Source organism: Chinchilla lanigera, unplaced genomic scaffold (assembly GCF_000276665.1).
Source record: "Chinchilla lanigera isolate Chin_1 unplaced genomic scaffold, ChiLan1.0 scaffold00006, whole genome shotgun sequence".
Classification (NCBI taxonomy): Eukaryota; Metazoa; Chordata; class Mammalia; order Rodentia; family Chinchillidae; genus Chinchilla; species Chinchilla lanigera.
Genome location: NW_004955407.1, coordinates 36,422,728 through 36,445,058, shown reverse-complemented (window position 1 = coordinate 36,445,058; position 22,331 = coordinate 36,422,728). Strand labels below are relative to the sequence as shown.

General features: G+C 43.9%; 1 pseudogene; it reads left to right on the top strand.

The window, feature by feature from the left end:
* Positions 1 to 22,331, top strand: part of LOC102019143 — a 24,061-nt pseudogene continuing 1,730 nt past the window's right edge.

Genomic DNA, 22,331 nt, shown 5'->3' with positions numbered 1-22,331 from the left:
ATGAGGTTTGGACAGGTAAGGGTGGCTCTCCTCCCAACCCAGTGCCTCTGCCTGTTTCTGCGGTGCTCCCGTGCCTCGTGCTCGGGTGCCTCCTGCTCAGGGGCCCCTTCCCTTGAAACCTGAGAGCTTTGACTGCCTCTACTCAGTCCTAATTACCTTTCTCGTTGCTAGGACAAAACACTCGGCACCCAAAGTTAAAGAGAGGAGGTTTACCACCCGGGATATAACTCAGTGTTACAAGCATCTGCCAGCAAGCACAAGGTCCTGAGTTCGATTCCCGATACCAAAAAAAAAAAAAAAAAAAGAGGGGAGGTTTACATGGCTCTCGGTTTGTAGAGGTTCAGTCCATAATTGACTGGCTCCAAGGCAGGGGGGCACATGGCAGAGGGGCAGCACAGAGGAGGAATAGCTCATGGCAGCCGGAAGACAGGCAAAGCAGCTAACAAGCGACAGTAGCTGCTTCTCTCCGCCCCGTTCATGCTCTATCTAGGCTATCGGGCTCGGGGTGGTGCCAAACCCATCAGGGACTGATTTGGTGATCGCTCCCCCTTAATCCCAGTGCCACACGGGCTAGATCCAGCCTCCTCTGAAATAGCCCCACCCATGACTGCCTGAGGCTTTGGGGGACCTCTAGACACAGCCAGAACAATCTACCAAGTTGGGCCTCTGTTTCCCATGGACCCTGGCTCTGTCAAATCAGAGCCCCGCGTTCAGGCCTCTGCTGTCCCCAGCGCAGGAATGCATTCCTCTTCCAGTGTCTGCCTCAGACCCTGGCCTCTACCCAGTCCATTGTGCTGGACAAGAGAGAAGGAGCCATCAGAGACCCTCTGGGCTCTAGGGAGGACCTAGCCACTCTCAGCTCCCTGCTGCCCCTCCTGGGGTACCCTTCCCTCCTTGTCTTCCAGCACAAGAAACTTGGTCCTTGTGACCACGACCACCAGGGAGGCACCCTCCTCCATCACTCCACAGACCCACGGCAGCCCCTGCGCTGACTTTCCAGCCCTCCCTATCTGCAGGAAGCCTGCACCCCAGGCGGGAGAGGAAGGCCGGACACAGATGGCCTCTCCGGTTCCCCCACTGCGGAAAGGGTATTCCTCTTGCTTGGAACCATTTCCTGGTTTTAGCTGCTTGCTTAGTGCATCCAGCTCTTGCTGTTGTGCATTTCTGGGATGACTTTCTTTCTTTCTTTCTTTCTTTCTTTCTTGCTTTCTTGCTTTCTTGCTTTCTTGCTTTCTTGCTTTCTTCCTCCCTTCCTTTCTCTCTCTCTCTCTCTCTCTCTCTCTCTCTCTCTCTCTCTCTCTCTCTCTCTCTCTCTCTCTCTTTCTCTCTCTTTCTCTCTCCTTCCTTCTTTCTCGCTCACTCTTTCTTTCTTCCTTTTTGTTTCTTTTCTCTTTTTTGAGACAGGGGCTCACTCTGTAGCCCAGGCTGGCCTTGAACTCTTGGCAATCCTCCTGCCTCAGCCTCCCAAGTGCTGGGATTACAGGCTTGTGCCACCACACCTGGCCGATTTAGTTCTTTCCAAAACATCTATTTGGTGCCCGGTATATCCCAGGAACTGCAGGTAAGAACTCTAGGAAGGATGGGGTAGCTCAGTGGTAGAGAGCTTGGTGTGAGCAAGGACCTGGGTTTCATCCCCAGCTCCACCAACAAAAAATCAAACACAAGACCTCCAAATGACATAAGGGAAATATTACAACTCCCAGCCTGCTAGATGTTTGTGTTCCCTAAAATCAAGGAAGGAATTCTAAGGAACAACAGAGGTTAAGAGTAGGAAATACTTATTGAGGGAAACATCGCTTCTAAGAGAGACAGAAGGAGACCCATAAAGTGGGTTAGCCAAGAGCCCACTTCTCAAAGGAAGTTTTATAGAGCAAAATCATGAGATGGGAATAAGAGGGGACAAAACGATGATGGACCAATAAGATCACAAGTGCAGTCACTTAGGTTAATACTGAGCTAATGGGGAAGCAGTTCCCATAGCAATGTGCATGGAGAGAACAAGAGCCTTTTGCAGAAGGGATGCTCAAGGTCCTGGTGCCCCCACTTGAATGATGTTTTGGGGTTTTTTTTTGGTCTTTTTGAGACAGGGTCTCGCTATGCAGTTCAGCCTGGCCTTGAGCTCACTTTTTAGCCCAGGCTGGTCTCAAACTTGCAATGATCCTCCTGCCTCAGCCTCCCGAGTGCTGGGATGACAGGTGTGTGCCACCACACCAGGCTGATGTCTATTTAGAATACCAGTGGTTACTGCCGTGATATGTCCTCCTCTTCTGCTCTGACTCCTTGGAGGCCCTGTCTGACTGCCTATAGCAGTTCTCACTTAGCTGTCTGTAATCTTGTTTTTAATTCCTTGCAGTTGGAGGTTGAACCCAGGGTCCTCTGAGCTACATCCCCAGCCCTTTTTTTTTTTTTTATTTTGAGACAGGATCTCCCTAAATTCCCAGGGTGGGCTCAAACTTGTGATGCAGTGCTAGGATAACAGGCATTCATCATCATGCCCAGCTTACATCGGGATATTTAAAAGCAAGAACCATTTATTATATTTCCTTTCTTTGTGTCTAACATAGAGTATATAAAGACTAAGACAGATGCAATAACTAATTCCATTTCCCAGGTAAAGACTGCCTATTTTTAAGATTTAAAAATTCAAGTACATGGTTTAAAAATCCAAACTGGAGTGGGGCATGGTGGTGCACGCCTATAATCCCAGCACTCGGGAGGCCGAGGCAGGAGGATCATTGTGAGTTCGAGACCAGCCTGGGCTACAAAGTGAGCTCCAGGTCAGCCTGACCTGCATAGCCAGACCCTGTCTCAAAAAAAAAAAAAAAAAAAATCCAAACTGGACAGAGAAGCATAAAGTAAAAATGCTGGCCACGCCTCCTCCCACTTCCACGAGCTTTGTCCTTTGTCCTGCTCCTCAGGCCTGCCGAGGACCTAAAATTCTGTACCCAAATGTGGTATTTACAGCAGAGTACTACGCTGCCAAAAAGAAGGATAAACTTAAAGCATTCGCGGGGACACGGGAACGCCTGAAGCCCATTATGCTAAATGGAATAAATCAGACACGCAAGCTTCGATGTCGCATGGTTGCTCTCGTATGAGAAACCCCAAGTATAAATAAATAGCAAAGTAAAAGACAGATAGTAGGAAACAGAGGGTTCTTTTGCAGATGAGAAGGGGACCCAGAGATAAAGGGAGGGGAGGGAGAGAAGACGGGGAGGGGACGTAAAAAGAATGAAGACGCCTTGTGTCCACGCACCAGCGCCCCACAAGGAATGTGGTCGTGATGCGCTGCAAACAGGACTCAGGAAAATAACAATCATAAACTGAGTACCCCATCGTCGCCCGCTGAAAAGCTGCGAGAGCCCCCATTGCTTCAGGGTGACAGTCACGCACGTCCGTCCGGCACCTGGCCCTCCTTATGACCTGACGTTCGTTCGGCCTTTCCTACGGAGCCTTCCTCTGTGTATGCTCCCGGAACACAATGAGCTACTTCCGGTCTGCTGTTCTTCCCCGCCGACCCCATTCCCTGCGTGAGCGCCTCTCTCCGTGTGTGTCCACACAGACCTGGCTCCCTTGTGGGCTTTTGTTTTGTTTCGCTTTGGTTTTGTGTGTTTGATTTTTGTTGGTGGAGCTGGGGATGAAACCCAGGTCCTTGCTCACACCAAGCTCTCTACCACTGAGCTACCCCATCCTTCCTAGAGTTCTTACCTGCAGTTCCTGGGATATACCGGGCACCAAATAGATGTTTTGGAAAGAACTAAATCGGCCAGGTGTGGTGGCACAAGCCTGTAATCCCAGCACTTGGGAGGCTGAGGCAGGAGGATTGCCAAGAGTTCAAGGCCAGCCTGGGCTACAGAGTGAGCCCCTGTCTCAAAAAAGAGAAAAGAAACAAAAAGGAAGAAAGAAAGAGTGAGAGAGAAAGAAGGAAGGAAGGAAGGAGAGAAAGAGAGAAAGGAAGGAAGAAACTTCGTAGGGAGCCAGTCTCAAAAAGACCAAAAAAAAAAAAAAAAAAATCTCCCAATGCTTCCCACCCTGTGATCTTCCCATTTAAGACCACACAGACCATTGTCTTCCTCTTCCCAGTGACCACCTCCAAACAGGTGAGGAAAGCTGGGAGTCCTTTCTCAGAGCTCGCCTTGCCCAGCTCCCCTCTGTATCTTCCCAGGCCTCGGCCTGCCCAGGGTGCGGCCCTCAGGGCGGGCGCGGGGACATGCTTGGAGCTGTCCTGCTCATCCAGGGACAGAGGCGCCGCTAAAAGTGGCGAGCCCCTTGCAGAAACAGCGTGTTAGGGGGGCGTTTTCACCACAAGAGAAAAGGAAGTCATCAAGTAGGGCTCTGTGTCACTCCAGGTCTGTAATAAAAAGATAAAATTGTATCATGTATTAAATAAAATGTCAGGGCAACTTTTCTGGGTGGTGCAATTACAGAAGGTATTTATTTTCTCATAACCAGGAGAAAAAATAGACTCCAGGTCCCTGTAGTTTTTTGTCTAATGGCCAAAGACCTTCAGCTCTAGATACCATCAGGGTAGACCCCTTCCGGCGTCTCACCGCGGAAATAAACAGGTAGCAGCAGGTCCCAGGGTGCCAGGAGCCCGTGGTGAGCCCCAGAGTCTGTTTCCTGCTTGGCCTCCCAAAGAACTGGGACCCCACCCCGTCCAGTCCTTGCCTCTCACTAAGCCTAACCCCAAGTGCTTCCTGGACGTGTTTTTGCTTCCGTGCTGCAGAGGACAAGCTCTGCCTCCGGCTTGGTCTGGGCAGTGGATCAGGGCGCCCGGTGCAGGCCGCTTTAAAACAGAATGCCAGCGGGTTAGTCCTTTCATGACAACCAAGGCTTCCTTATTTTATTGAAGTTCTTGTAGTTTTTTTTGGGGGGGGGGTGTCAGGAATCAAACTCAGGATCTTGCACTTGCCAGGCAGGCATTTGTGCCACTGAGCTATATCCCTATCCCCCTTATTGGAGTTCTTAACCTCTGTTCTGAGTCACACTTTTGTAGACTGAAGGATTTTTTTCAAGAAAGATGTCCAGCATTCAGGAGGCTGAGGCAGGAGGATCGCTATGAGTTCAAGGCCAGCCTGTGCTACATAGGGAGTTTACGGCCAGCCTGAACTACCCAGACAGACCCTATCTCAAAAAGAATCCTGTGTCAAAATTAATTAATTAATTGTGACTCTGAGAAGTCATATATAGTTGGATCTTTTTTATTGAACCTGACAGTTCCCCTTTTAGTGGTAGGGTGTGGTCCGTTTTAATATAACTTAATGTCTAATATTATTGAGTTTATACCTCCATCTCACTATTTGTTTTCTACTAATGGAATCTGTTTTCTCCTCACTTCCTTCTTTCAGATATATCAAGAAAACCTTCAACTCTATTGTGTTTTCTCTATTCTTTTTGTTTGCTTGTTTAGTATTTTAGGATTTAGGTGGACCTGGACTCTCCATCAACGAGGTCTGTGGCCTGAATAAAACCTTACAGACGCCATGTTTGCTGGGAACATCCTGTTGGTCAGGGGCAGCAAGGAAGAAGGGCTCTGAGGTACAGGCGATGCAAAGGTGGCCCTTGGTGACAGAGGGCAGGGAGGCTGGGGTGAACCTCGCCACCCACAGAACACAACATCTTGTCACTGGAGACCACAGCTCTGGCCTCTCCCTCAGCTGAGAGGTCTGAGTTCTGCTTGTTCCTAAAGAAAGCAACTTATACGCTTGGTGTGGTGGCGCACACCTGTAATCCCAGCACTTGGGAGGCTGAGGCAGGAGGATCATTGTGAGTTCGAGGTTAGCCTGCACTACAAAGTGAGCTCAAGGCCAGCCTGAACTGCACAGAGATACCCTGTCTCAAAAAGACAAAAAAAAGAGCAATTTATTTAAACAAAATTCAGAACTTCTAAAAGGAACTAAATATAACATATATAATTATGTTGACAGAAATAAATAGTAAAAAGCAAAAAATGGCAAGGGATGAACATTAAATAGAAGACATTGCTACAGAGCAGATGGAAAGTGTGACAGAGTGGATGAATTTTGTTCACAACAGACAACAGTAAATTTCAAAGTGAAGCTATTTCCTCTATGGTGAGACAGCGCAACTAGAAATCAAGAGTTCAGGAAATGCGTTCTGACAGCCCGAAGGTGTGAAAGCTTGGGAAAGAAAGTGAAACAATGATGCTAGAAATGAAAGCTGAGAACTGAAAGTAAGACAAAGGAACTCCATGTGGTGGCGCATGCCTCTAACCCCAGCACTGGAAAGGCTGAGGCAGGAGGCTCACCATAAATTCAGGGCCAGCCTGGGCTACATAGTGAGTTGAAATCCAGCTTGAACTACACAGTGAAACTCTGTCACAACAGAAGGGAAACACAACAAAGCAAAAGCAATGAAAATTATATTCATGTAAAATCGAGAAAACTGTCTCAAAATAAAGAAGACTTCAATAAATAGATTGTAAAGAAATGTTTCTTCCTAGAGAAACTCAGACAAAACAGATAAACATGGTGGCGCATGCCTGTAATCCCAGCACTCCGGGGGCTGAGGCAGGAGGAGGAGGATCCTTGAGAGTTCGAGACCAGCCTGGGCTACAAAGTGAGCTCAAGGCCAGCCTGAACTGCATAGTGAGACCCTGTCTCAAAAAGACCAAAAAAAAAGAGTAACAAGGGGTGAGGCATGATGGCGCACACCTGTAATCCCAGCATTTGGGAGGCTGAAGCAGGAGGATCACTGTGAGTTCAAGGCCAGCCAGGGCTACAAAGTTGAGTTCAAGACCATCCTAAATTACACAGGGAGATGCTGTCTCAAAAAACCAAAATGAGCAAAAGAGTAATAAAGTATTACTCGTCGGGCTGGGGATTTAGTTCAGTGGTAGAAAGCTTGTCTAGCAAGCTAGAAGCTCTGGGTTCAGTCGTCAGCATCAAAACATTAAAAAAAAAAAAAAAGGATTTACTCATGTACCACATATTAAAATATACTAGAAAACTAAAATAATTAAGAGTGAGAAGATAGTGCATAAAAAGGACAGATGTAACCGGGTAGATTGAGTCCAGAACTATATGCATAGGAATTATTTATATCTAATAAAAGGACATGTGAAAGCCGTGGGAAGAAAATGAGTTATTCATTAGTGATGTTGGCACAACAGGGCAGCCATATGGATAAAAATAAAGTTGGATTTTACACCAAAATTAATTATTAATGAACAAAAATTTTTAGAAGTAAAAATTAACCCAATAAGTGTTAGAAGAAAATATGTAAGAATCTTTAAATACATTTTGAGTGGAGAAGGCCTTTCTAAATATACCATAGGTCAGGCATGATGGTGCACGACTGTAATCCCAGGACTCGGGAGACTGAGGCAGGAGGATTGCCAGAGGTTCACGGCCAGCCTGAGCTACACAGTGAGACCCTGTCTCCAAATAAATAGATAAATAACTACACCATAAAATCCTGAAACCATAAAAACAATTTGACGATGTCTGTAAGGCCCCTGCTCTGGTTTGGACGTGGAAACGCCCATGTGCTAAAGGTTTGGTCAGTGGGGCCTAATGGCAGAAAGTAGGTCCTTAGCGGGGGGCATGCCCTGGAAGTGGATGTTAGGGTCCTGCTCCTTCTGTCTGTCTCTCTTTGGTTTCTGGCTGCCCCACGGGGAGCAGTCTCTCTTGCCACACACTCCTGCCATGATGTTCTGTGCTGCCAGAGGCACAAAGCCACACGACTAAGTGACCTCTGAACCGGAGCCAGCATGAAGGTGGCCTCCCTTTACGTTATCTCAGGTATTTTGTGGCAGTGATAGAAAGCTGACTAACATGACCCCAACACCATAAAAATACTCACACTCACATAAAGTCTCATGTACACCAGTCCTCATTGCAGCACTGTTCATAGCAGAAGTGGGAAAAACTTTAAAAGTTTTTGTTTTTCTTTTTGGTACCGGAATTGAATTCATGACCTCGCGCCTGCCAGGCAGGCACTGTGCCACCGAGATATATCCCTGGCCCCTGAAAGTTAGGATTCAGTAAATTTTGGTGCACTTGTATAATACAACCAGGCACGGTGGTGCACACCTATAATCCTATCACTTGGGAGGCTGAGGCAGGAAGATCATTGTGAGTTTGAGGCCAGCCTGGGCTACGGAATGAGTTCAAGGCCGGCCTGAACTGCATAGTGAGACCTGTCTCAAAATAAATAAATAAATAAAAATAAAAGACAAAAATAAAATAAAATACAATGCCCCATACTAATGACAATAAGACAGGTTCATATACACTGGTACATTGATATGGAAAAATTTCCAAGGCAGGTTAAGTGAAGAAAAATCTATAATGCATGCCACATGTGTTGTAAAGCTAAAAGAAAGAACTTAGATGCACACACTTTCATTTTCAAAGATTACTTCTGGGAAGCTGACCAGAAACCAGTAAGAGTAGCAGCTTTGGGGAGGGGACCTGGTGACTTAAGCACAAAGGTAAGAAGATTTAACTTACATTTCCTCTATACTGAATTTCCCATTTCAGGTCACGTATTGGTATCGCCAACATGGTCCCTGTCCACTGGGGCTGCTATCACAAAATGTCATGGATGCAGTGGCTTATCAACAGTAGAAAGTGACTTCTCACAGGACCAGAGTGTTGCTAGATTCCAGCACTGGTGAGGACTGCTTCCTGGTTCACAGATAATAACTCCTGCTATAAGTTCAGTGAAAGGAAAAAAAATAGTTTCTGGATTCAAAGTGCTCATCAATCCTGGCACTCAGCTCCTCCAGCCAAGAGAGAGGAAAGCTTGGCTATTGCCCCAGTTGGCAGCAGACCTTGGCATCATCCGGGTGGCATTAGTTTTGGCACATGCAGAATGGAAGAGTTGTTGGGTCAGGAAGGCTTCCACCCAGATTTCAGAGGGCCTGGGAGGCCAGGCAGTTCCTAAAAGGGCAGTGTCTAAAGCTGTGAGTGTGAAGCCAAAGGTGTAGTAGAGACCTCAGAAGTTTGGAGAAGGCAGGAACATGGATCATTTGAGTAAAACTGCAAGGAAAGAGCAGAGAGAAACAGAAACCAGGTGAGCTACAACCACCAGAAGTGTGGTGAGAGGGGAGCCACCCAAGCCCTTTGGAGTTCACACCTTGTCACAGATTGCCTCAGATGCTGCACATGGAACTGCAGGACTTACTGTTTGCTCCGCTGAATTTTGGACTTGCTGTGGTCCTGTCCTTCTGTGTCCCCTTGTGTAGAAAGTGACTACAGACAGAAGGAGCAAGACCCTAAATCACTTTCTAACTTTTGGAATGGAAATGTCTATCTTGTGCCACTGAATGCTGGGAGTGTTTAACTTTCTTTTTCTTTTGTACAGGGACTCGAAGCTAAGAGTTTGCCTTAAATCTCAGGGGAAAGTGGGGACTTGGACTTTTCAGCAGTGCTTAAACTGTTAGGACTTTGGCAACACCTAGAGATGGAATAAATGCCTTTTGCATAAAGGAATGTATGAGTCTTTAGGGGCCGGGGTGAAATGTTATGGTTTGCATCTAGATGTTCCCCAAAAGCCTCACGTAATCTTAAAGGCAGGCTTCTAAAGTTGTGATTGATTCACAGTCCAATGCTGAGATTAAGCATGTGAGTGCTACACCTACCCTAGGGCAGGAGGCTTGCATACAATATAAGGGACTGAGTCTTTTATCTCCCCTTCTCTCTTTCTCTCTCTCTCTTTCTTTCTCTGTCCCCCTCCCTCCCTCTCTCCCTCTCTCCTCTCTACCTCTCTCCCTCTCTCTTGTTGCTTTTGCTGTCCCATGCTGCCATGAACTGTTGTCCTCTGCCCTGTGCCACTTTGCCTTTGAGCCAGCTAATTACGGACTGAAACCTCCACAAACTGTGAGCTAAGTAAACCTTTCCCTCCTTTAACTTTGTGTGTCAGGTAATCTGTCTCAGCAGTGAGAAAAACTAAGACAAGGATTCTTCCTATCTTGCGCTTCTTGCTCAGAATTGCTTTGGCTGTTCTGGGTCTCTTCTTACTTCATATGAAATTTAGGATTTTTTTTCTCTCACTCTGTGAAAGAAACTGTTGGGATTTGATTGAGACTGCATTAAACCTATATATAATTTTTGAAATTATGGCCATTTTGACTATATTGGTTCTGCCTATCCAGAACCAGGGGATATCTTTCCATTTTCTGATGTCCTCTTTGATCTTAAAGGAGAAATCGTCAAGGTTGCTACATAGGGCTATTTCCTGAGCCAGGAAACAATGACAGCATTAGAGGCAGTGAAGGCATTATTTTGAATTCACTTCCAATCTTCTGAGTTTGATCTAAATGGAAATGTTGAGTAGGAAGTTGTGTGTGCTAGATACATTTCTAAATGTTTCTGTGTTAAAATGACTTTTGAAGTCACTGACATAAATGGGAGAACCGTGAAGAGAAAGAGAACCTAAGGTAAGTCCTGAGGAACCTCAAACATTTGAAGGCCCAGTGAAGGTGGGGAGGGGACTTGGCCAAGGATTCTCTTAAGTATCTCACACATATGTGATTTTAGTTAAGAAAAATGTCTTCTCTGAAGAAATGAATGTGAGGCTAAGTGGTACTTCCAAAACAAAACTGCTGGCATGGGGCTAGCTTTCTTACGCTCTTGGCTGACTGCGCCTCAGGTGGATTTTACAGCTGATGGTCCACTATGGTCTTTCTGGGAGGACTTGGAGGTGTTCCACATTCCCAGTCCATACACCTCTGCGAGCATCCACTACCAGCTAATTTCAGACTGGAACATGAGAGAACAGATCGCATGACGTCATCTCTGCTATTGTTCCAATTTCCACTCTTCCACCATCCTCTGGGCGGCGCCATTTTTCCTACAGGTGCTGTTGAGGCTCATCCCACGTCTAGTTTAAGACCTTGGCTACAGGTGGAGCCTACCTCCTGGTTACTGTCGGCCTTTCTGCATGGAGGTTTGCTCTGTCCAAGTAAGCCCGCAAACGGCCTCCACTGATCTTCCGAAAACATAATTTTTTTTTTTTTACCATGTTTAGATCCAGTTTAAAAATCATCATTGATTTTTACTGCAAACACGAAAGTCCCCCTCAACCAAAAAAAAAAAACAAAAAAAAAAACAAAAAAAAAAAAACATGAAAGCCCAAAATGTTTAAACTGTGATGTTTATGGTCAGCAACCATGATTTTAGTCACGCCCCTTTTCTTTCCTTAACCTATCAACTGTTAGTGATGGTCCAACCACTGACTGTGGCTCCAGCCAAATTCTACCTAGTAATTTTTCATTCCTGATGCTTTTTCACAAGGCTTTCTTTTCTGTCTGAAAAAAAAAAAAACACTAGCAAATTTGTAGTTCTACCCACCTTTTAAGGGTAAAATTCAAATCCAAAATTCCTAAATCTTTTGTGAGAACTTTTTCAATAATTTTTTTTTTTTTTTGGTCCTTTTTTGAGAGAAGGTCTTGCTCTGCAGTTTAGGCTGGCCTTGAACTCACTTTGTAGCTTAGGCTGGTCTTGAACTTGCAATGATCGTCCTGCCTCAGCCTCCTCAGTGCTGGGATTGCAGGTGTGTGCCACCATGTCCAGCAATAATTTGTAGTCTAGTAATTTCTCTGTGATATACAATAGCTATTTATTTGGTTTATAGTCTGCAATATCTGCCATCTTACTTAAACCATACATATATATTTTTTTCTTTTACACATACATACATATATATTTGGGGGGAGAGGAGTAACTGCTAATTTCACCATAAAACTATTTAGGACAAGACACCTGCTCTCTACCATGTGAGAATATAACAAAAAGTTGGCCATATGCACAGCAGGAGAGGGGCCCTCACCAGACACCAGATTTCCTTCTAAAAAGAGGGTGAGGGCAAGGATAAAAGTGCACACTGCATCTATGAAACACTGCATGGGCTATCGTGAAAAGCTATGATAGCACCAGCTCCTCATGGCTGCCTTTCTTTTCTGCTGTCCAAATCTCAAGGAAACACTAGAGAACTTCCACATACGGGTCTTCAGAGGTGGTGCTGGGATCCCACACCTCAGGCTGACATCGGGTCCAGCTGTCCTATTGAGAGCCTGCTTGAGCTCTTGGGAGAAGTCCCTGTGTAGGGCTTTGGGAACTCTTATGTGCATGTGTCCAGGATCTAGTAGTCAACGGGCCACGACCAGCCAGCTTTGCCACGCTCTAATCTCCTATCTCAATATGACATCTGGTGTCCGGTGAGGGCTCCCCTCCCCTTGTGCACATGGCCAATTTTTTGTTATATTTTCACATGGTAGAGAACAAAGAAAAAGAGAAAGCCAGAGCTCTAATGTCTTTTCATAATCCATCACTAATAATCTCACCCCTAATCCTATTCATGAGTCTCTACCTCCTAATCTTTTTTTCTAGGTTATTGTTTCTTTGAGACAGGGTCTTGCCTTGAGTTCAGGCTGGCCTTGAGTCCCTGGCAGTCCTCTTGCCCCAGCTCCCTGCATGCTGAGATCACAGGAGTGCACCACCATGCCCAGCTCCACTCTCCCAATCTTATCACCTTCCAAAGGTACAGTCTTCTAACACCATCACAGTGGAGGTTAGGACTCAGCTTATAAATGTGCGGGGAGGGGACACATAGCACAGGTTACCTTAACTTGTTTGGGTTTTTATTGTTGTTGTTTCTTGGGTTTTGTTTTTTTTGTTGTTGTTGTTGTTGTTTGCCTTAAACTCACTTTGTAGTCCAGGCTGGTCTCAAATTTGCAACGATCCTCCTGCCTCCCGAGTGTAGGGATTACAGCATGCACCACCACACCCAGCACATTAACTTGTTTTTATTTTATTTATTTATTTATTTATTTGTCATTTTTTGACAGGGTCTCGCTATGCAGTTCAGGCTGACCTTGAGCTCACTTTGTAGCTCAGGCTGGTCTTGAACTCGAAGCAATCCTCCTGCCTCAGCCTCCTGAGTGCTGGGATTACAGGTATGCGCCACCATGCCCAGCTCATCCACATGTTCTTTATTCTAGGACCTGTGCGGGAATGGAAGCCTATTAGACACATGCTAGTGTCGGGGTAGAGGAAAAAGATGTGTGAGGTTCACAGAGGTTCTGCTTGGGTGTGACACATAATCCTTGGACTAAGCAAGCCCTGTGGCCAAAGCAATAGCAAAAGGGAATTCTTCACAGAGGTGTTAGATGAAAAATCGGTCTACCTCATGTGACATCACCATTACTGCCACTAACACTGTAACTCCGGCAGCCTTTATCAAAGGAGAGTTTGTCTCTATGTTCATCCAGAATCTGTGGGACTGCCTTCTACATGCGGCTACTGCCTGTATTCACAGGAATGGATACTTTTAAAATAAAATATGGATAATCCTGCTTGTTAATAACAGTAACTCATTTTCTTTGTGTTCTCATGCTTGGCCTCATTTAAACAGAATCCAGAGAGGCCAGTCCCTATCCGAATCCTAAATTAGCACTAGCTGCTGGTTTTTAGTAAAGGAGAAACAGCACATTCAACATAAGATAGCTGCAGTTGCTTAAATGTTACCTGGCTCTGGGCTCAAGAATAAATGAGCAGAGCTGGATGTGGTGGCACACGCCTGTAATCCCAGCACTGGGGAGGCTGAGGCAGGAGGATCCTGACGAGTTTGAGATCAGCCTAGGCTACAAAACAAACTCAAGGCTGGCCTGAACTGCATAGGGGGACCCTGTCTCAAAAAGACCAAAAAAAAAAAAAAGAATAAATGAGCAGAATGAGTCACGTGGATTGCCAAATTGTCCAGAGGACGTCCAAATCAGAGCAACATTCTGAAGATGTGTTAAAGGTCTCTCCCACCTGCCTGAAGTGAGACTGCCAAGCTTTTGAAATCGAACTTGAGGTCCTCTTACTGCTTGAGATCAGTTGACTGCTGGTTGCTATGGAGAACTCATGAGTAACCTTTGTTGACCTTGTGCCTGCAGGAAACCAAAGATGATGGTAATGGTAGAAGCCTTGTGTTGTTGGAACTTCCAGATCCACACCATGTCTTGGGTTTTCTGATTAGGACTTACATTCTTTAGAAGGCAGAAATGGAAAAAAGAAATAAATAAGAGAGACAAAAAGACAACCTTTAGAAATACTCAGAGCTGGAGATATAGCTCAATGGCACAGCACTCACCTTGCAAGTGCAAGGTCATGAGTTAGATTCCTAGCATTACCAAAAACAGAAAAGAGAAATACTCAGAGATCCTCAGGTGCTGGCATTTATTACAATAGAGCACAATGTGGCTGATCTTGTATTGAGTTTACTTTCTTTTAATAAAGCCTAGAAAGAAAGAAAGAAAGAAAAAAGTTGGTATAGAACCAACAATAGTCTAATACAGTTAACTATAAGTAAAGCACTCCAAAACAGAATTCTAGTCTTTGAGGACCATACACTCTCGGTTTCAGGGACTGAACTTTGACACTGCAGTGTGAAAACAGTCATAAACAATATGGAAACAAGTAGGTGTGGCTTTGTTCCAAAAATATTTATTTACAAAAAAATACAGTGGGGAAGAGGCCAGATTCAGTCCACAGGTATCAGCTTACCAACCCTTAGTATAGAAGAATGTATAGAGGACCAATAATAAGATAACCTTTAAGTGATAACATTTTAGGCATTCTATAACTCTTTGAAGGTAGTGAAGGCATGAAGGAGACTATTACTGAAATGAGTAGTGCGATTCTGCTTCTGTGTAGTGGTTCCAATAAGAGCACAATCCAGGTGCATGGTTTTTGGAGAAGAAATAGATTTTCTTTTCCCTGTGTTTTGCAATGAGAGATTTCCATCTTAAATCTAAGAGGCCAAAACCACTGATCTGATTGGTCAACTGAAGATAGTTGAGCATTCATAGCACAGCTTTGCTGGGCACAAGACAGATTGCTTGGTCAAAGGCCAAACAATCTCTGTTGTCCCCTCAGGCCTAGATGGTACCTTTATAAGACAGCCCTGATCCCATACCAGGTTACCTAGTACTAGATAAAAAGGCTGCCTTGTTTAAGAATTGATATTTAAGGGGCTGGGGATTTAGCTCAGCGGCAAAAGCTCCTGCCTGGCAAGCGCAAGGTCGCGAGTTCGGTTCCCGGTACTGGAGAAAAACCAAAAAAGAAAAAAAAAAAAAAAAAAAAAAAGAATTGATATTCATTTCCCTTCAAATTACTCACAGACTAGGTAGGAAAAATGGACACTCCAGAGTGCCAACTCAGAGACCCCAACACATAAAACAAAATTCTTAGTTTAATGCTTTCATTTGAGAGAGAGAAATGAAATGGTATAAGTCCTACTGGGCATTACTAAGATACAGGGATGATCAAAGGTGATCTGAGCCTTATTAAAACTGCAAGCCAGTAGCTTCTGCCTTCTGCCCACCACGAAATATTCTCCTCTGCAATGCCGCCCTGCCATGGAGCCAGCCAAGTATACACTGAGACCTCTACAGACTCTGACCAGGAACAGAGACGTCTACAAACTGTGAGCTAAAGCAAACCTTTTGTCTCTTAAAAAAAGAAAAACAACACTGCAAGCCACTGCTGATCTGCCTCAATTCCAAGATGAGCTGAAGTTATCATCTCCTCGGGGTGTACACTTCACAAAGGACAAATAAAACTCTCTCTGGTAGAAAGTGACATCATCTGGAGATGCTGTAGTTCTTTTATATACAGTCTGACCAGTAATAAAAATATATTTCTCAAAATATTTTTCAGAAAACAACATAATCAGTCACAAAAATGGACAATAGAAGCAGATCAACACATAACACAGATAAAGGAATTACTAGACAAAGACTTTAAGATAGCTAGAATAGTGTATAACGGTAAAAGGTACAAAATAGGTAAAAATAAGGAATTTCATATAACACTGAATTTAAAGATAGAATCTATAAAAAGAAACATTCTTAGACTGAAAACACAATGATTAAAATTCAGAATTTACAAAAAGAACTGAACAGATAACTGGATATAACAAAAGATACAAATAATAAGTATAAGCACCTGTATAAGGTCTTACGTTGTTTGTCAGTAGAAAAATATTGAAACTGAAGCTTAGTAGGAAAAATACCAGAGCTGGGTATGGTGGCACATGCCTGTAATCCCAGCACTCAGGAGGCTGAGGCAGGAGGATTGCCATGAGTTCAAGGACAGCCTGAGCTACATAGCAAGACCCTGTCTTAAAAAAAGAGAGAGAAATACCAGAACTCGCCATAAGACAATTGTGGGATACAGTACAGCAAAAGGTGTCACAAATGAAAATTGGAGTCCCAAATGGAGAAAATAGGACAGAAACCATCTCTGAAAAGATAATATCTGAAAATGACAGACTTAAACTACAAGTCCAAGAAGCTCAGCAAACCTCAAGCAGAATAAATACAAAGAAATTAATATCTCTTACATTAAATTCATACACAAACAGAAACATGGCCATCTTTTCCAACATTATAGAACAAATTAAGTTTGAGAACAAAGGTACCACTGTATATAGTGAAGTAATTTAAAATAATTATAAATGTTAAATGTATGAACACATAATAATATATAGTAGTGTTAACATCTACAAACATTATGTAGAAATATAATTTGATATATAATATACATATTTACATATAAATTCATTGAGATTTTTCTCCCAAAGTTGTATACTCTATTATACATAAAGTATACTTCAGTCACCTGGCATGGTGGTGTATACCTGTAATCCCAGCACTAGGGAGGCTGAGGCAGGAGGATTACTGTGCATTGGAAGCCAGCCTGGGCTACAAAGTGATTTCAATGGGCTGGGGATATAGCCCCATGGTATAAGCGCCTGCCTGGCAAGCACAAGGTCCTGAGTTCAATTCCCACTACCAAAAAAAAAAAAAAAAAAAAGTGATTTCAAGGTCAACATGAACTGCATAGTGAGACCACTGTCTCAAAAAAAAGATGAAAAAATAAACCTCAATAAAAAACAAAAAAAAAGAAAAGAAAAATATTGTATGTACAGAACAAGAATGTGAGACTAAAAAAGGGGACCCCAAAAATGGAATATATTGGAGGAAAATAAAGAGCTTTTTCAAAGAAAAAAATATGATGAGTGTAAATCTAAATAAATAAGAGAAATGAAAAAGCAATAAAAGGGCTGAAAGAATATATTTAAGATAGCTCTCTGATGTAGAAAAATAAATATGATCCTCCAGAGAAAAGAGTAGCAGCATTAGATGGTCAGGGTGCAAGCTTAATCTCTGGCTGACAAGAGCCCCAGAAAGGTAGACCAATGAAAAAGGAAGAAAGAAAGTATTCAATCAGTAAAGTACTTCAATAGATTTCCCCAGAATCAAAGAATATGCTTCTCCAGATGAAAAATTCCACTGAGCGTCCAGGAGTTTGAATGAAAGAGAACAACATCAAAGAATATCATGGTGTCGTTTCAGGACATCAGATAGAAGAAAATATCCCAAGAATTTTTAGAAAGAGAAAGTGGGTCACACACAAAGGGGTCAGGAATCGGAAGGGAATCCGATTTCTCGACAAACAACGGATAGCTGTGACAGCAAGAAGGAAAGGGAACCTGGGAGCTGGGACCGGAGGGCCCAGGACAAGTAGGGTGCAACCGGAAAACAGGACCAGCAGAGAGGAGAGCCCAGCTCATTGCTGTGGAGAAAACTGATGAGCAAGCGGTCCTGAGCGGGCAGGCGGGCAGAGTGAGCTACACCAACGGTCTTCATTAAAAAACAAAAAAAAAACACAAAAAGAATCGCGATAAAAAAGGCAGAGTGGGCTTTTGCCGAACTGTTAATTTTGGATAATGAACCATTTCTCAATAGCTCATAAAAATGAAAGCAATGGAAAGAATAAAGCAATTAATTCATGAAGTCCTGGTTTATTTTGTTTTATTTATTTATTTTATTTTATTTTATTTTTTTGAGACAGGGTCTCACTATGCTGTTGAGGCTGGCCTTGAGCCCACTTTGTAGCCCAGGCTGGTCTCGAACTTGCAACGATCCTCCTGCCTCAGCCTCCCAAGGGCTGGGATTACAGGCGTGCACCACCACACCCCGCAAAATCTTGGTTTAAAACATAGGTTTTATCCAAGTGTGGCAGCACATACCTGTGATCCCAGGACTCAGGAGGCTGAGGTAGGAAGATCACTACAAGTTTGAGGTCAGCCTAGGCCACATAGTGAGTTCAAGGCCAGCCCGAACTACCCAGTGAGACCCTGTCTTCAAAAAAAGCAGGTTTTACTATAAATGGTCATCCTTGTATACTCTTTTGTTAATCAGTGTATAGTCCTATATGTTGAGTTTTAACAATAAAAAATGTTGAATATGGATCTCAACATAAAATTTTGTATAATATTGGGAGGATACAGTGAAAGTAAATGGGGCATATAAAGAGCAAAAATTGTCACCTGATATAATAGAAAATTCTCAAATATACCTAAAATTAAGCCTTAACAGATAGCAGTCCCTGTGTTTATCCTGTAATTTGGGGGTAAATTTAAATAGGAAAGAAGTTACCTTGGGTAACAGGAAAAGAGTGGAACTAGAAGATCACATTTTTTGTGATGAGATTTTGCTTTGCTTTTTCCTGTTATTTTGAAATTCTTCACATCTATATAAAAGTTAAAGAATAGCACAGTGAATACCCATGTACCGTGGACCTGAATTCACATAAGCTTTATCTCAGCCTCTTTTCTTTCTGAATGATTTGAAGAATTGAGACTATCACAATGCTTCATTCATAAATACATCCCAGCGGATGTCTTGAGAACAAAGAACACTCCATCACATTGAAGGGAATTCACAATAATCCCTTGAGATCACATGATGTAGAGTCCACAACCAAATTTCCTCAATGAGCTCCTATTGGGCCTGTTGTATCTTTTTTCTCCCCATTCAGAATTTAAATAAGTTTCATACTGATTTAGTTCTTCTGTTGGACTCTTTTTTTCTTTATTTTTTTTTAGGTACTGAGGATTGAACACAGGGTCTTTGCACTGAGCTGTATCCCCCGCCCTTTCAAAATTTTTAAATTTTGAGTCAGAGTCTTGCCAAATTGCTAAATCATCCTGCTTCAGCCTCCCAGAGGCTGAGATTACAGGCATGTGCCACCACTCCTGGCTTGAACTTTTAAAATATGAAAACAATACCACAACCATTGTTAATTTTTTTTCACCCTGTCTGAAATTCTGTATTGTTTTAATTGTTCTTATGTTGTTTTGTTTATGTCTGTGTGTTTGTTAATGTGTTTTGGTTCTTTTGTCTCTAAAAATAAAATAAAATAAAAAAATATAAAGCACCCTTGTTCTACCAGGACTTTTGTTTTCATATTGGTTTTTATTTTTTATTGGTACATGATATTAGATTTTTTTAAAGGCAGGAGTGTAGTCTTGTAGAATGGCTCACGTGCTAGATGTTTCCTCATGATTAGATTCCAGGTTTCTTTTTTTTTTTTTGGTTTTTCTCCGGTACCAGGAACCGAACTCACGACCTTGCGCTTGCCAGGCAGGCGCTTTGCCGCTGAGCTAAATTCCCAGCCCCCAGATTCCAGGTTTCATTCCTAGATGCACGTATCAGTCAGTGCTTACTGGAGAAACAGATATGGTACAAGATATACAGAAGAATTTACAGACTGGCTTACAACGGCCACCCAGAGTCAGGAGTGCAAAAGGTTCATCTGCACACTGGAGACCCAGGGGATCCAGTTGAAGCCCTGGAGCTCCATTGGAGTGTCCCATTTCAGTTCATATCAGGAGGCTGAAGGGTCTGCAACAGGAGCCTGGTCCTGGAGACAATGTCCAAGGTGAGGCAAAGACCAGAGCTCCTCCGATGAAACAGAAGCCAGCCTTACTTTTTGTTTCCCTTTTATACTATCATGGTGACAATCCTACCTTGACTGGGTCTCCCACATCCAGAACTAGGCTGAGCCAATTTAGTTGGGCATTTCTTACCGAAATGACACAACCAATTAACTATCAAAATGCATATATTACTTTAATAAAGAAAGCAGGTCTTTTTGTTTGTTTTGCAGTAACTAGGAATTGAACTCAGGGTCTTCACACTGAGCTATCTCCTCACCCCTGTTTTACTTTTTATTTTGAGACAGTGAGGCAGGTGATTAGGACGTGGCAAAGTAGCTGGGCAAGTGGGCACGACTTGTCAATCACAGAAATCTAGGACTTGTACAAAGAACAGCGTCCAAGCTCTGCACCTGGGGCCAATCAGGGAATTCCATCTCCAACTCCTCTGGCACAAGATCAAACAGGTTTGTGATAGGACGGCCTAGATCTGACATCAGGATGGAGATACAAAAGAGGGCAGCTATTGGCCTTGTGGGCACTGCCTGCTTGCTCTCTCAGTGGCCCACTCTGCACTCAGCAGAGTGTTCTTCTCTTCTATTTCTTTTCCTACTTGTATTGGCCTGCACTCCTTCTGCAGGGCACACTGCTTTTTCCTTCTTTTCCTTTAATGAATGTGTTAACACTACCTAGTTTCCTGTCCAATTCTTTGTTCAGAACAAGAGCCTGGAGAGGACCCTGGGAAGAGCACAGCACCCCAAAACCCCAGTAAAAACAAGGTCTCACCAAGTCACTAGACCATCCTGCCTCAGCCTCCCAGAGTGCTATAAGTATAAGCAAGTACCACCATACCTGGTTTAAAAAATAAAAATTAAATGGAAAAAATGCCAGTGGTATTTGGGTTAGTCTTCTTTTATGATGACAGAATACCTGAGATAATTATAAGGAGAGGAAGAGGGATTGAAGGGAAGGAAGAGGAAAGGGAAAAAAAGAAGTACCAAAATATATCATGTACAAGTACAAATTCCCTATGATGAATGTCATCAATATGTATATCTAAATCATACCAATAAATTTATTTATTTATTTATTTATTTTTGTCTTTTTGAGACAGGGTCACGTGATGCAGATCAGGCTGGCCTTGAGCTCACTTATGTAGCCTAAGCTGGTCTCAGACTCACAACGACCCTCCTGCCTCAGCCTCCCAAGTGCTGGGATTACAGGCGTGTGCCACCACGCCCGGGCTGTAGCAATAAATTTAATAATTAAAAAACTTTTTAGAAAATGAAAGGTTTATGTTGGCTCACAGCTTTAGCCTGTGGTCTCTTGGTCCTGTTTTCTTGGTGTCTGGCCATATAGTACAGTATGGCTGGTGTATGTGGCTGAAGATACCCCCTCACACCACAGAAGCAAGAAGCAAAAAAGGAGAAACTGGAGGGGGCGGGGCTCCAATACCCCTTCAAGGCCATGCCCCCAATGACCTACCCACTTTTCCCTAGGCCCCTCCTCTTAAAGGTTCCATGACTTCGAAATAGTACAGGTGGGGATCCAGCCTTCAGCGTGTAGCCCTTTCGGTGCTATTCAAGATCCAAACTACAGCAGTATTTGTTGACATTTATTAAAAAGAAGCCTCCTTTCCTCCCAGGTCGCCTTGTGCCTGCGTTGGTGCCTTCCCGTGCTAACTGGGTCGGCGTGTGCTTCCTGACCAGCTCCTCACGCCACCACTCCTGGAGGCAGGCTAAACACCTTTTCTTCGAGAGGCATACATTTCCACGGCTTTTCATTTCAAATGTATTCCCAGCGGGGACTTCCCCCCTCCTCTACCCAAGAAATCCTGTTGCTGAAAATTCCCGTGTCAGTTATCTCAGCCACAAATGCAAGTTGTTTCGGCACAAATCCCTGGGGAGCTGAATAGATTTGATTCTCCCTCGTGATAAGCAAGATGTGACACCAGAGCTCCATGCAGACCTGGGTTCCGGGCCTGATCGGCCACTGACACCCACAGTGACCTTGAGCCAGCCCAACCTCCCTCGGCTCCACTATTCTTATCTATAGAAAGGAAGGACTAGAACAAATTGATAATGAAAGAAACCTTTCAAAGCGTGCTTCTGAAAGCAGCAGAAAAGAAAGTTAGAGTTCAAGGGCAGAAGGGTGCAGGCTCCCCAGAGGAAGTCCCCCTCCACCTGTCCTGATGTGCCTGCCTTGCACGGGACACGGCCACCCCTGTACAAATGAGTTAATCCTTGGCTGGAATGGGGTGCGGGACAGCTGGGCCAGGGGTTGGCAAGGAAAACAAGTAAGGGGCCAGGATACGCGACGGCGAGGTCAGTGACAGAAACTGCGTTCCACAGCCAGGTAGGTGATGCTAAACTGTGTGCTGTGAAAATATCTGACAAGCCAGACTAATGTTACAAGCCACAGAAACCTTAGACTATTCCTTTACAGTGGTAGGAGAGCTCCACAAATGTTTAATATTCTGAAATTCCAGGTTCAAGACTAATAACAGGGGCTGGGGATTTAGCTCAGCGGCAAAAGCGCCTGCCTGGCAAGCGCAAGGTCGTGAGTTCGGTTCCCGGTACCGGAGAAAAACCAAA